General features: G+C 36.4%; 1 protein-coding gene across 1 annotated transcript in view; it reads right to left on the bottom strand.

Annotated features, from left to right (window-relative positions):
* ALK (ALK receptor tyrosine kinase) overlaps positions 1 to 14301 on the bottom strand; it is a 1279208-nt gene that overhangs the window by 890180 nt on the left and 374727 nt on the right. The gene's annotated exons all lie outside the window — the stretch shown is intronic.

Below are 14301 nucleotides of genomic sequence, written 5' to 3' on the forward strand. Positions count from 1 at the left end.
CAATAAATAAAAAATAATTAAAAGTTTTCGAAATAAAGAGTTGAGCTTCTGCCAAGGATACCAATTGGCTAATGATTACTTGATTAGACCTGCACTGACGCCAGTCATGATGACCCCTGATATGGCATGGCACAGAACAATACAAGGACTATCATTTCACAAAAGAATTGAATTAATTTAATTACATCAAATGTGCTTGTCACTGATCTCTGATTTATGACTGGCGAAAGGAGGATGGAAGGTCTGAAAAGTGGATGTCAATTTCTTAGACTATTCAGGCACTGAAACTACTAAACTACTCCATTTGTACAAAAATATACCTACTATAATACTGCCCCCTAGGTACAAGAATATAAATACTATAATACTGCCCCCTATGTACAAGAATATAACTACAATAATACTGCCCCTATGTACAAGAATATAACTACTATAATACTGCTCCTATGTACAAGAATATAACTACTATAATACTGCCCCCTATGAACAAGAATATAACTACTATAATACTGCTCCTATGTACAAGAATATAACTACTATATTACTGCTCCTATGTACAAGAATATAACTACTATAATACTGCCCCTATATACAAGTATAAAACTACTATAATACTGCCCCCTATGCACAGGAATATAACTACTATAATACTGCTCCTATGTACAAGAATATAACTACTATAATACTGCCCCCTATGTACAAGAATATAACTACTATAATACTGCCCCTATGTACAAGAATATAACTACTATAATACTGCTCCTATGTACAAGAATATAACTACTATAATACTGCCCCCTATGAACAAGAATATAACTACTATAATACTGCTCCTATGTACAAGAATATAACTACTATATTACTGCTCCTATGTACAAGAATATAACTACTATAATACTGCCCCTATATACAAGTATAAAACTACTATAATACTGCCCCCTATGAACAGGAATATAACTACTATAATACTGCTCCTATGTACAAGAATATAACTACTATAATACTGCCCCCTATGTACAAGAATATAACTACTATAATACTGCCCCTATGTACAAGAATATAACTACTATAATACTGCTCCTATGTACAAGAATATAACTACTATAATACTGCCCCTATGTACAAGAATATAACTACTATAATACTGCCCCCTAGGTACAAGAATATAACAACTATAATACTGCCCCTATGTACAAGAATATAACTACTATAATACTGCTCCTATCTGCAAGAATATAACTACTATAATACTGCTCCTATGTACAAGAATATAACTACTATAATACTGCCCCTAGGTACAAGAATATAACAACTATAATACTGCCCCTATGTACAAGAATATAACTACTATAATACTGCTCCTATGTACAAGAATATAACTACTATAATACTGCTAATATATACAAGAATATAACTACTATAATACTACCCCCTAGGTACAAGAATATAACAACTATAATACTGCTCCTATGTACAAGAATATAACTACTATAATACTGCTCCTATATACAAGAATATAACTACTATAATACTGCCCCTTTGTACAAGAATATGATTACTATAATACTGCTCCTATGTACAAGAATATAACTACTATAATACTGCTCCATATGTATAAGAATATAACTGCTATAATACTGCCCCCTATGTACAAGAATATAACTACTATAATTCTGCTCCTATGTACAAGAATATAACTACTATAATACTGCTCCCTATGTACAAGAATATAACTACTATAATACTGCCCCCTATGTACAAGAATATAACTACTATAATACTGCCCCCTATGTACAAGAATATAACTACTATAATACTGCTCCTATGTACAAGAATATAACTACTATAATACAGCCCCCTATGTACAAGAATATAACTACTATATACTGCTCCTATATACAAGAATATAACTACTATAATACTGCTCCTATGTACAAGAATATAACAACTATAATACAGCCCCCTATGTACAACAATATAACTACTATAATACTGCTCCTATGTACAAGAATATAACTACTATAATACACCCCCCTATGTACAAGAATATAACTACTATAATACTGCCCCCTATGTACAAGAATATAACTACTATAATACAGCCCCCTATGTACAAAAATATAACTACTATAATACTGCTCCTATATACAAGAATATAACTACTATAATACTGCCCCCTAGGTACAAGAATATAACAACCATAATACTGCTCCTATGTACAAGAATATAACTACTATAATACTGCTCCTATATACAAGAATATAACTACTATAATACTGCCCCTTTGTACAAGAATATGATTACTATAATACTGCTCCTATGTACAAGAATATAACTACTATAATACTGCCCCCTATGTACAAGAATATAACTACTATAATACAGCCCCTATGTACAAGAATACAACTACTATAATACTGCCCTCTATGTACAAGAATATAACTACTATAATACTGCCCCCTATGTACAAGAATATAACTACTATAATACAGCCCCCTATGTACAAGAATATAACTACTATAATACTGCCCCCTATGTACAAGAATATAACTACTATAATACTGCTCCTATATACAAGAATATAACTACTATAATACTGCTCCTATATACAAGAATATAACTACTATAATACTGCTCCTATATACAAGAATATAACTACTATAATACTGCTCCTCTGTACAAGAATATAACTACTATAATACTGCCCCCTATGTACAAGAATATAACTACTATAATACTGCCCCCTATGCACAAGAATATAACTACTATAATACTGCTCCTATGTACAAGAATATAACTACTATAATACTGCTCCTATATACAAGAATATAACTACTATAATACTGCCCCTTATGTACAAGAATATAACTACTATAATACTGCTCCTATGTACAAGAATATAACTACTATAATACTGCTCCTATATACAAGAATATAACTACTATAATACTGCCCCCTATGCACAAGAATATAACTACTATAATGCTGCTCCTATGTACAAGAATATAACTACTATAATACTGCTCTTATGTACTAGAATATAACTACTATAATACAGCCACTATGTACAAGAATATAACTACTATAATACTGCCCCCTATGTACAAGAATATAACTACTATAATACTGCCCCCTATGTACAGGAATATAACTACTATAATACTGCTCCTATATACAAGAATATAACTACTATAATACTGCTAATATATACAAGAATATAACTACTATAATACTGCCCCTATGTACAAGAATATAACTACTATAATACTGCTCCCTATGTACAAGAATATAACCACTATAATACTGCCCCCTATGTACAAGAATATAACTACTATAATACTGCTCCTATGTACAAGAATATAACTACTATAATACTGCCTTTATGTACAAGAATATAACTACTATAATACTGCTCCCTGTGTACAAGAATATAACTACAATAATACTGCTCCTATGTACAAGAATATAACTACTATAATACTGCCCCCTATGTACAAGAATATAACTACTATAATACTGCCCCCTATGTACAAGAATATAACTACTATAATACTGCCCCTATGTACAAGAATATAACTACTATAATACTGCCCCTATGTACAAGAATATAACTACTATAATACTGCTCCTATGTACAAGAATATAACTACTATAATACTGCCCCCTATGTACAAGAATATAACTACTATAATACTGCCCCTATGTACAAGAATATAACTACTATAATACTGCCCCCTATGTCCAAGAATATAACTACTATAATACTGCTCCTATGTACAAGAATATAACTACTATAATACTGCTCCTATGTACAAGAATATAACTACTATAATACTGCCCGTATGTACAAGAATATAACTACTATAATACTGCTCCTATGTACAAGAATATAACTACTATAATACTGCCCCCTATGTCCAAGAATATAACTACTATAATACTGCTCCTATGTACAAGAATATAACTACTATAATACTGCCCCCTATGTACAAGAATATAACTACTATAATACTGCCCCTATGTACAAGAATATAACTACTATAATACTGCTCCTATGTACAAGAATATAACTACTATAATACTGCCCCTATGAACAAGAATATAACTACTATAATACTGCTCCTATGTACAAGAATATAACTACTATATTACTGCTCCTATGTACAAGAATATAACTACTATAATACTGCCCCTATATACAAGTATAAAACTACTATAATACTGCCCCCTATGCACAGGAATATAACTACTATAATACTGCTCCTATGTACAAGAATATAACTACTATAATACTGCCCCCTATGTACAAGAATATAACTACTATAATACTGCCCCTATGTGCAAGAATATAACTACTATAATACTGCTCCTATGTACAAGAATATAACTACTATAATACTGCCCCTATGTACAAGAATATAACTACTATAATACTGCCCCCTAGGTACAAGAATATAACTACTATAATACTGCTCCTATGTACAAGAATATAACTACTATAACACTGCCCCTAGGTACAAGAATATAACAACTATAATACTGCCCCTATGTACAAGAATATAACTACTATAATACTGCTCCTATGTACAAGAATATAACTACTATAATACTGCTCCTATATATAAGAATATAACTACTATAATACTACCCCCTAGGTACAAGAATATAACAACTATAATACTGCTCCTATGTACAAGAATATAACTACTATAATATTGCTCCTATATACAAGAATATAACTACTATAATACTACCCCTTTGTACAAGAATATTATTACTATAATACTGCTCCTATGTACAAGAATATAACTACTATAATACTGCTCCATATGTATAAGAATATAACTACTATAATACTGCCCCCTATGTACAGGAATATAACTACTATAATACTGCCCCCTATGTACAAGAATATAACTACTATAATACTGCTCCTATGTACAAGAATATAACTACTATAATACAGCCCCCTAAGTACAACAATATAACTACTATAATACTGCTCCTATGTACAAGAATATAACTACTATAATACAGCCCCCTATGTACAAGAATATAACTACTATAATACTGCCCCCTATGTACAAGAATATAACTACTATATACTGCTCCTATATACAAGAAAATAACTACTATAATACTGCTCCTATGTACAAGAATATAACTACTATAATACAGCCCCCTATGTACAACAATATAACTACTATAATACTGCTCCTATGTACAAGAATATAACTACTATAATACACCCCCCTATGTACAAGAATATAACTACTATAATACTGCCCCCTATGTACAAGAATATAACTACTATAATACTGCTCCTATATACAAGAATATAACTACTATAATACTGCTCCTATGTACAAGAATATAACTACTATAATACAGCCCCCTATGTACAAAAATATAACTACTATAATACTGCTCCTATATACAAGAATATAACTACTATAATACTGCCCCCTAGGTACAAGAATATAACAACCATAATACTGCTCCTATGTACAAGAATATAACTACTATAATACTGCTCCTATATACAAGAATATAACTACTATAATACTGCCCCTTTGTACAAGAATATGATTACTATAATACTGCTCCTATGTACAAGAATATAACTACTATAATACTGCCCCCTATGTACAAGAATATAACTACTATAATACAGCCCCCTATGTACAAGAATACAACTACTATAATACTGCCCTCTATGTACAAGAATATAACTACTATAATACTGCCCCCTATGTACAAGAATATAACTACTATAATACAGCCCCCTATGTACAAGAATATAACTACTATAATACTGCCCCCTACGTACAAGAATATAACTACTATAATACTGCTCCAATATACAAGAATATAACTACTATAATACTGCTCCTATATACAAGAATATAACTACTATAATACTGCTCCTATATACAAGAATATAACTACTATAATACTGCTCCTCTGTACAAGAATATAACTACTATAATACTGCCCCCTATGTACAAGAATATAACTCCTATAATACTGCCCCCTATGTACAAGAATATAACTACTATAATACTGCCCCCTATGCACAAGAATATAACTACTATAACACTGCTCCTATTTACAAGAATATAACTACTATAATACTGCTCCTATATACAAGAATATAACTACTATAATACTGCCCCTTATGTACAAGAATATAACTACTATAATACTGCTCCTATGTACAAGAATATAACTACTATAATACTGCTCCTATATACAAGAATATAACTACTATAATACTGCCCCCTATGCACAAGAATATAACTACTATAATACTGCTCCTATGTACAAGAATATAACTACTATAATACTGCTCTTATGTACTAGAATATAACTACTATAATACAGCCACTATGTACAAGAATATAACTACTATAATACTGCCCCCTATGTACAAGAATATAACTACTATAATACTGCCCCCTATGTACAAGAATATAACTACTATAATACTGCTCCTATATACAAGAATATAACTACTATAATACTGCTCCTATATACAAGAATATAACTACTATAATACTGCCCCTATGTACAAGAATATAACTACTATAATACTGCTCCCTATGTACAAGAATATAACCACTATAATACTGCCCCCTATGTACAAGAATATAACTACTATAATACTGCTCCTATGTACAAGAATATAACTACTATAATACTGCCTTTATGTACAAGTATATAACTACTATAATACTGCTCCCTGTGTAGAAGAATATAACTACAATAATACTGCTCCTATGTACAAGAATATAACTACTATAATACTGCCCCCTATGTACAAGAATATAACTACTATAATACTGCCCCCTATGTACAAGAATATAACTACTATAATACTGCCCCTATGTACAAGAATATAACTACTATAATACTGCCCCTATGTACAAGAATATAACTACTATAATACTGCTCCTATGTACAAGAATATAACTACTATAATACTGCCCCCTATGTACAAGAATATAACTACTATAATACTGCCCCTATGTACAAGAATATAACTACTATAATACTGCCCCCTATGTCCAAGAATATAACTACTATAATACTGCTCCTATGTACAAGAATATAACTACTATAATACTGCTCCTATGTACAAGAATATAACTACTATAATACTGCCCGTATGTACAAGAATATAACTACTATAATACAGCCCCTGTTTAAGAATATAACTACTATAATACTGCCCCTATGTACAAGAATATAACTACTATAATACTGCCCGTATGTACAAGAATATAACTACTATAATACTGCTCCTATGTACAAGAATATAACTACTATAATACTACCCCTATGTACAAGAATATAACTACTATAATACTGCCCCTATGTACAAGAATATAACTACTATAATACTGCCCCCTATGTACAAGAATATAACTACTATAATACTGCTCCTATGTACAAGAATATAACTACTATAATACTGCTCCTATGTACAAGAATATAACTACTATAATACTACCCCTATGTACAAGAATATAACTACTATAATACTGCCCCCTATGTACAAGAATATAACTACTATAATACTGTCCCCTATGTACAAGAATATAACTACTATAATACTGCTCCTATGTACAAGAATATAACTACTATAATACTGCTCCCATGTACAAGAATATAACTACTATAATACTGCTCCTATGTACAAGAATATAACTACTATAATACTGCCCCCTATGTCCAAGAATATAACTACTATAATACTGCTCCTATGTACAAGGATATAACTACTATAATACAGCCCCTGTATAAGAATATAACTACTATAATACTGCCCCTATGTACAAGAATATAACTACTATAATACTGCCCGTATGTACAAGAATATAACTACTATAATACTGCTCCTATGTACAAGAATATAACTACTATAATACTACCCCTATGTACAAGAATATAACTACTATAATACTGTCCCCTATGTACAAGAATATAACTACTATAATACTGCTCCTATGTACAAGAATATAACTACTATAATACTACCCCTATGTACAAGAATATAACTACTATAATACTGTCCCCTATGTACAAGAATATAACTACTATAATACTGCTCCTATGTACAAGAATATAACTACTATAATACTGCCCGTATGTACAAGAATATAACTACTATAATACAGCCCCTGTATAAGAATATAACTACTATAATACTGCCACTATGTACAAGAATATAACTACTATAATACTGCCCGTATGTACAAGAATATAACTACTATAATACTGCTCCTATGTACAAGAATATAACTACTATAATACAGCCCCTGTATAAGAATATAACTACTATAATACTGCCACTATGTACAAGAATATAACTACTATAATACTGCCCGTATGTACAAGAATATAACTACTATAATACTGCTCCTATGTACAAGAATATAACTACTATAATACTACCCCTATGTACAAGAATATAACTACTATAATACTGCCCCTATGTACAAGAATATAACTGCTATAATACTGCCCGTATGTACAAGAATATAACTGCTATAATACTGCCCATATGTACAAGAATATAACTACTATAATACTACTCCTATGTACAAGAATATAACTACTATAATACTACCCCTATGTACAAGAATATAACTACTATAATACTGTCCCCTATGTACAAGAATATAACTACTATAATACTGCTCCTATGTACAAGAATATAACTACTATAATACTGCTCCTATGTACAAGAATATAACTACTATAATACTACCCCTATGTACAAGAATATAACTACTATAATACTGCCCCTATGTACAAGAATATAACTACTATAATACTGCCCGTATGTACAAGAATATAACTACTATAATACTGCTCCTATGTACAAGAATATAACTACTATAATACTACCCCTATGTACAAGAATATAACTACTATAATACTGCCCCCTATGTGCAAGAATATAACTACTATAATACTGCCCCCTATGTACAAGAATATAACTAGTATAATACTACCCCTATGTACAAGAATATAACTACTATAATACTGCCCCCTATGTACAAGAATATAACTACTATAATACTGCCCCCTATGTACAAGAATATAACTACTATAATACTGCCCCCTATGTACAAGAATATAACTACTATAATACTGCTCCTATGTACAAGAATATAACTACTATAATACTACCCCTATGTACAAGAATATAACTACTATAATACTGCCCCTATGTACAAGAATATAACTACTATAATACTGCCCGTATGTACAAGAATATAACTACTATAATACTGCTCCTATGTACAAGAATATAACTACTATAATACTGCCCCCTATGTACAAGAATATAACTACTATAATACTACTCCTATGTACAAAAATATAACTACTATAATACTGCCCCTATGTACAAGAATATAACTACTATAATACTGCCCCCTATGTACAAGAATATAACTACTATAATACTGCTCCTATGTACAAGAATATAACTACTATAATACTACCCCTATGTACAAGAATATAACTACTATAATACTGCCCCTATGTACAAGAATATAACTACTATAATACTGCCCGTATGTACAAGAATATAACTACTATAATACTGCTCCTATGTACAAGAATATAACTACTATAATACTGCCCCCTATGTACAAGAATATAACTACTATAATACTACTCCTATGTACAAGAATATAACTACTATAATACTGCCCCCTATGTACAAGAATATAACTACTATAATACTGCCCCCTATGTACAAGAATATAACTACTATAATACTGCCCCATGTTATACTGCCTTCTTCTATAAGAATACAACATGTAGCTTCGCTTTTTGTTTTTCTTCATGGTGACTTTTTATCTCTGTGTTGAGTAAGGATTTACATTAGGATGAATATTACGGTCTTTGCTGATCTCAAAACAGGGAAATAAAATTCGGTAAAGAGAAAGAAATAATCCATTTTGTGTAATATCATTTAGAATTATGGGATGTTTTGGCTGGGGTTGTGGCCTAGCTGTCAGAAGGTCGCAGCGTCTCCTTGTACAATGTATCAGAATTCATTACCTCTCAATGTGCTCTTCTCTATTATAACTGGAGGCTTTTAACCCCCACATCTATCTACAATCACTGGTGCCTGAAATCATGTCCGGCCCCCGACACACAAAAAAAGAAATCCGTCTTATGGGCTGATTAATGATTCATATCTGTCTTGTGCTATTAAGCCAATAGAGTTTAAGTTTTAATTATACTGACAATATAATGAATTTAGAAATAACTGCTGGGAGATAGCTTGACGTTATCCATTACCCGATAATGGCTGTTTGGAGAGGACTTTGGATTAGGAAGTTCCTTTATAGTCTACATAAAGCTTTTCTAAAAAGTTCTTGGGAAAATTCAGAAATGATTTTGAGTTTCCAGTAAACTCCAATTCCCAACTTCTGTAAGGGACTCATATAAAATGACCCTGCAGGGGGCAGAAATGAGCACAGAGCAATAGCTTCCTCACTGAAAAATGTTGTACTCTAGAAACCATTTTGGCTGGAGATTAGTTTTATGTGGGGTCCAAATTTATTGGTAATGTAGGATCAATACAAAGTAAAGAAGCCTGAAAAATATGCATCTATATTAGCTTCCATGAGGAAGACAATATGGTCGTCATAGGCTGTGAAGACACGGGGTCTTCCGTGGGCGCCGCGTAACACTACTCAGACAAAACAGGGTGCAGGCAAAACAGTGTGGCAATACTTTATTGAACCACAAAGCGGACAATAAACAGGTAAACAGTCCCAGCAAGTACCCAAGATGGTGCAAATTACAGAGTCCTCATCCTTCGGCTGGCCCGCTTGGGATAGAACAGCTGTGATTTCGGGGCTTCCAGGTCCGACTACCTGCACCAGTGGCACCCCGCTTTTGGTAGGCCCCCAAAGAGAGGAGGTAACGACAAGCTTAGGAAACTAGCTGGGAGCAGTGAGGTCTGGGGCCAGGTGACCTGTTTGTCCCAACCTGGATTCTTCAAGACGTCTCTGAGGGTTCAGCAAAGGTCAATGGAGCAGATCTGTATCTTTCCAGTCAGGGCTATATACCCTTAGGCTAGAATCATGTAGAATCCAAATCTGTGTCTTTTTGAGTAAAGCCATACTTCCAAGCTGATGTTCTCAGAGACTCTGATCATTGACTCTCCCTGTTAAGTCTCTTTCCAATTTCTGTTCCAAGTCTCTCTTCTAAAGAAACACATGTCCTTTCTTTTTTTTTGACTACACATCCACAGGTTGGGGGTAGAGGGCAGAGCTCAGATATCATTGTTTGAGCTAATCAATTTACATAGTTGGTATACAGTGGGCTCTTTAAATCAACTTCATTGTTTCCAAACAAAGATAAGTCAACATTCAGTTTTATACAAATAGTATGACATTCTTAACCAGCCACAGAAATACACATACAATTATAAGTCAACAGAAACACAAAGATAATAGAGTATTTCTCTTGACTTAACAAATCGAATCATCTGGCTTATTAAGATTACAAGTTGCATCGTCACATTGCTCCCCCAATCTTAATTAGCCAGACACTTATTGGAGACAGTCCATCAGCATGTCTTTAAGCAAAGACATGAATGTAAGAGGTCTCACCTTCATGAGAACAAAACTTTGCATCATACAGTTTCCTCAGAGCATATTCCATGTCTTCCAACTACCATATTTTTCGGACTATAAGACGCACCGAACCATAAGACACACCCCAAATTTTAGGGTGGAAAATAGGAAAAAAAATATTTTTTATAAGATGGGGGTCAGTCTTATAGTCTGAATAGGTATCTTACCTGGGGGGCGGTGGAGCTGGGGTCACAGGAGGCAGGGTCTTCAGGAAGCTGGCGGAAGTGGAGGCATGCTGGTACCTGGTGGCTGGGGGCCTGGCGCTGGGGGCCTGGTGCCCTGGTACCTGGGGTGCTGGTGCTGGGGGCCTGGGGTGCTGGTGCTGGGGGCCTGGGGTGCTGTTGCTGGGGGCCTGGTGCCTGGCCTGGGGTGCTAGTGCCTGGCCTGGGGTGCTGGTGCCTGGCCTTGGGTGCGGGTGCATGGCCTGGGGTGCTGGTGCCTAGCCTGGGGTGCTGGTGCCTGGCCTGGGGTGCGGGTGCCTGGCCTGGGGTGCGGGTGCCTGGCCTGGGGTGCTGGTGCCTGGCCTGGGGTGCGGGTGCCTGGCCTGGGGTGCTGGTGCCTGGCCTGGGGTGCTGGTGCCTGGCCTGGGGTGTGGGTGCATGGCCTGGGGTGCTGGTGCCTGGCCTGGGGTGCTGGTGCCTGGCCTGGGGTGCGGGTGCCAGGCCTGGGGTGCTGGTGCCTGGCCTGGGGTGCTGGTGCCTGGCCTTGGGTGCGGGTGCCTGGCCTGGGGTGCTGGTGCCTGGCCTGGGGTGCGGGTGCCTGGCCTGGGGTGCTGGTGCCTGGCCTGGGGTGTGGGTGCCTGGCCTGGGGTGCTGGTGCCTTGCCTGGGGTGCTGGTGCCGGAACAAGAGGTGAGGCGAGCTGTTATCTGGCTGTGGGAAGCCACTCACTCTGCTCTGCAAACTCCGCTCACAGCAATACACCAGCCCCGGTACCCGGCCAGGCCCAGCCCCCAGCCAGATACCGGCCCTCCTCACCTCTTCTTCCGCCGCCGCCCTGCGATCCCACTCCACCACCACCGGTAAGTTGCGTTCAGACCATAAGACGCACCCCCCATTTTCCTCCCAAATTTTTGGGGAAAAAAGTGCGTCTTATGGTCCGAAAAATACGGTACCTTAACTAGTGACCCTCCCGCTTCTGGCGGGCCCCTACAGAGAGAAGGTAGCAGCAAGATTAGGAAGCTAGCAGTCCATCCAGGTACAAGGCTAGGAGACCCGAGGGTCCCACCCTGGCCTCTTCGAGAGTTTCCATAGATTGCAGATGACTGCGGGTCCCAATCTGGCTTCTCCAAATGTCTCCATGAACTCCAGGCGACCGGTGGGTCTCTCCTGGCAACCCCAAACAACATATTCATGGGGCCAAGTGACTTCATCATCCCAACCTGGTCTCCCCAAATGTATCCATGGGCTTTCTGATGGTTAACGGAGCAAATCCGTATCTCTCCAGTCAGGGCTATATACCCTTAGGCTATAATCATGAAGAATCCAAATCTGTGTCTCTTTGGTTAAAGCCATACTTCCAAGCTGATGTTCTCATAGAGTCTGATCCTTGACTCTCCCTGGTAAGTCTCTTTCCAATTTCTGTTTCAAGTCTCTCTGCTACAGAAGCACATGTCCATCCACAGGTTGGGGGGAGAGGGCAGCGCTCAGATCTCATTGTTTGAGCTAATCAATTTACATAGTTGGTATACAGTGGGCTCTTTAAATCTGTCATCATTGTTTCCAAACGAAGATAAGTCAACATTCAGCTTTATACAAATAGTATGACATTCTTGACCAGCCACAGAAATACACATACAATTATAAGTCAACAGAAACACAAAGATAATAGTGTATTTCTCTTGACTTAACAAATCTAATCGTCTGGCTTATTAAGATTATAAGCTGTATTGTCACATAGGCGTGTATAGAAATCATGGGACTCCACAGCAAAAGTCCAAATTGGGCGTCCGCCTCCCAATAATAAAGAATAATCAGGTGGAGAAGGCAGAATCATTGGCCATAGGTGTGGTTTCACAAGGGCATACCTCCCAACTTTTAAAGAGAGGAAAAGGGACATGTATTGTGGCACTTACACAGAAATAGTGCTCCTACTCAAGCCCTTTATTGTTCTCGCTGATAGCGATACCCCATTTATCTTCCCACACAAAGTATGATGCTCCTACTGTCCTCCACACACAGTATGATGCTCCCACTGCCCCCCCACACAGTATGATGCCTTCACAGTACCCTGCACACATTATGATGCTCCTGTGGCGCCCCTGAGGGTTCAGTTGCCACAGAGGTACTGCATCTCACCCAGAGGTGTGGTATCTCACTCTCAGATAAGGATAGAGTGCTGCCTGGGACCCTAACACCTGCATCCAACACTACACTACTCCAGACCAGCAGGAGGGGCAAGATGCATCACTTCCCTGCTGAGCCCTGTCCCTGGCTGGAGTGGGGGGAACCAAAGTAGGGGGAACCATGTAGTGGGTGTGGGTGGAGGAAGTAAATCAGGGGAGCATTGGAAGAAGTGATATAAAAAGAGGGTGGAACATTCTAGAGAGAGTTCAGTCAGAGGAGAACAGTGAGAGGAGCAGGAGCTCTGAATGAGCTCTGCTCAGGAGGAGGAGGGCCTAGCCAGAGAGGCCC

Source organism: Phyllobates terribilis, unplaced genomic scaffold, assembly GCF_046119375.1.
Source record: "Phyllobates terribilis strain yellow unplaced genomic scaffold, ASM4611937v1 Scaffold_3__8_contigs__length_932513732, whole genome shotgun sequence".
NCBI classification, from domain to species: domain Eukaryota; kingdom Metazoa; phylum Chordata; class Amphibia; order Anura; family Dendrobatidae; genus Phyllobates; species Phyllobates terribilis.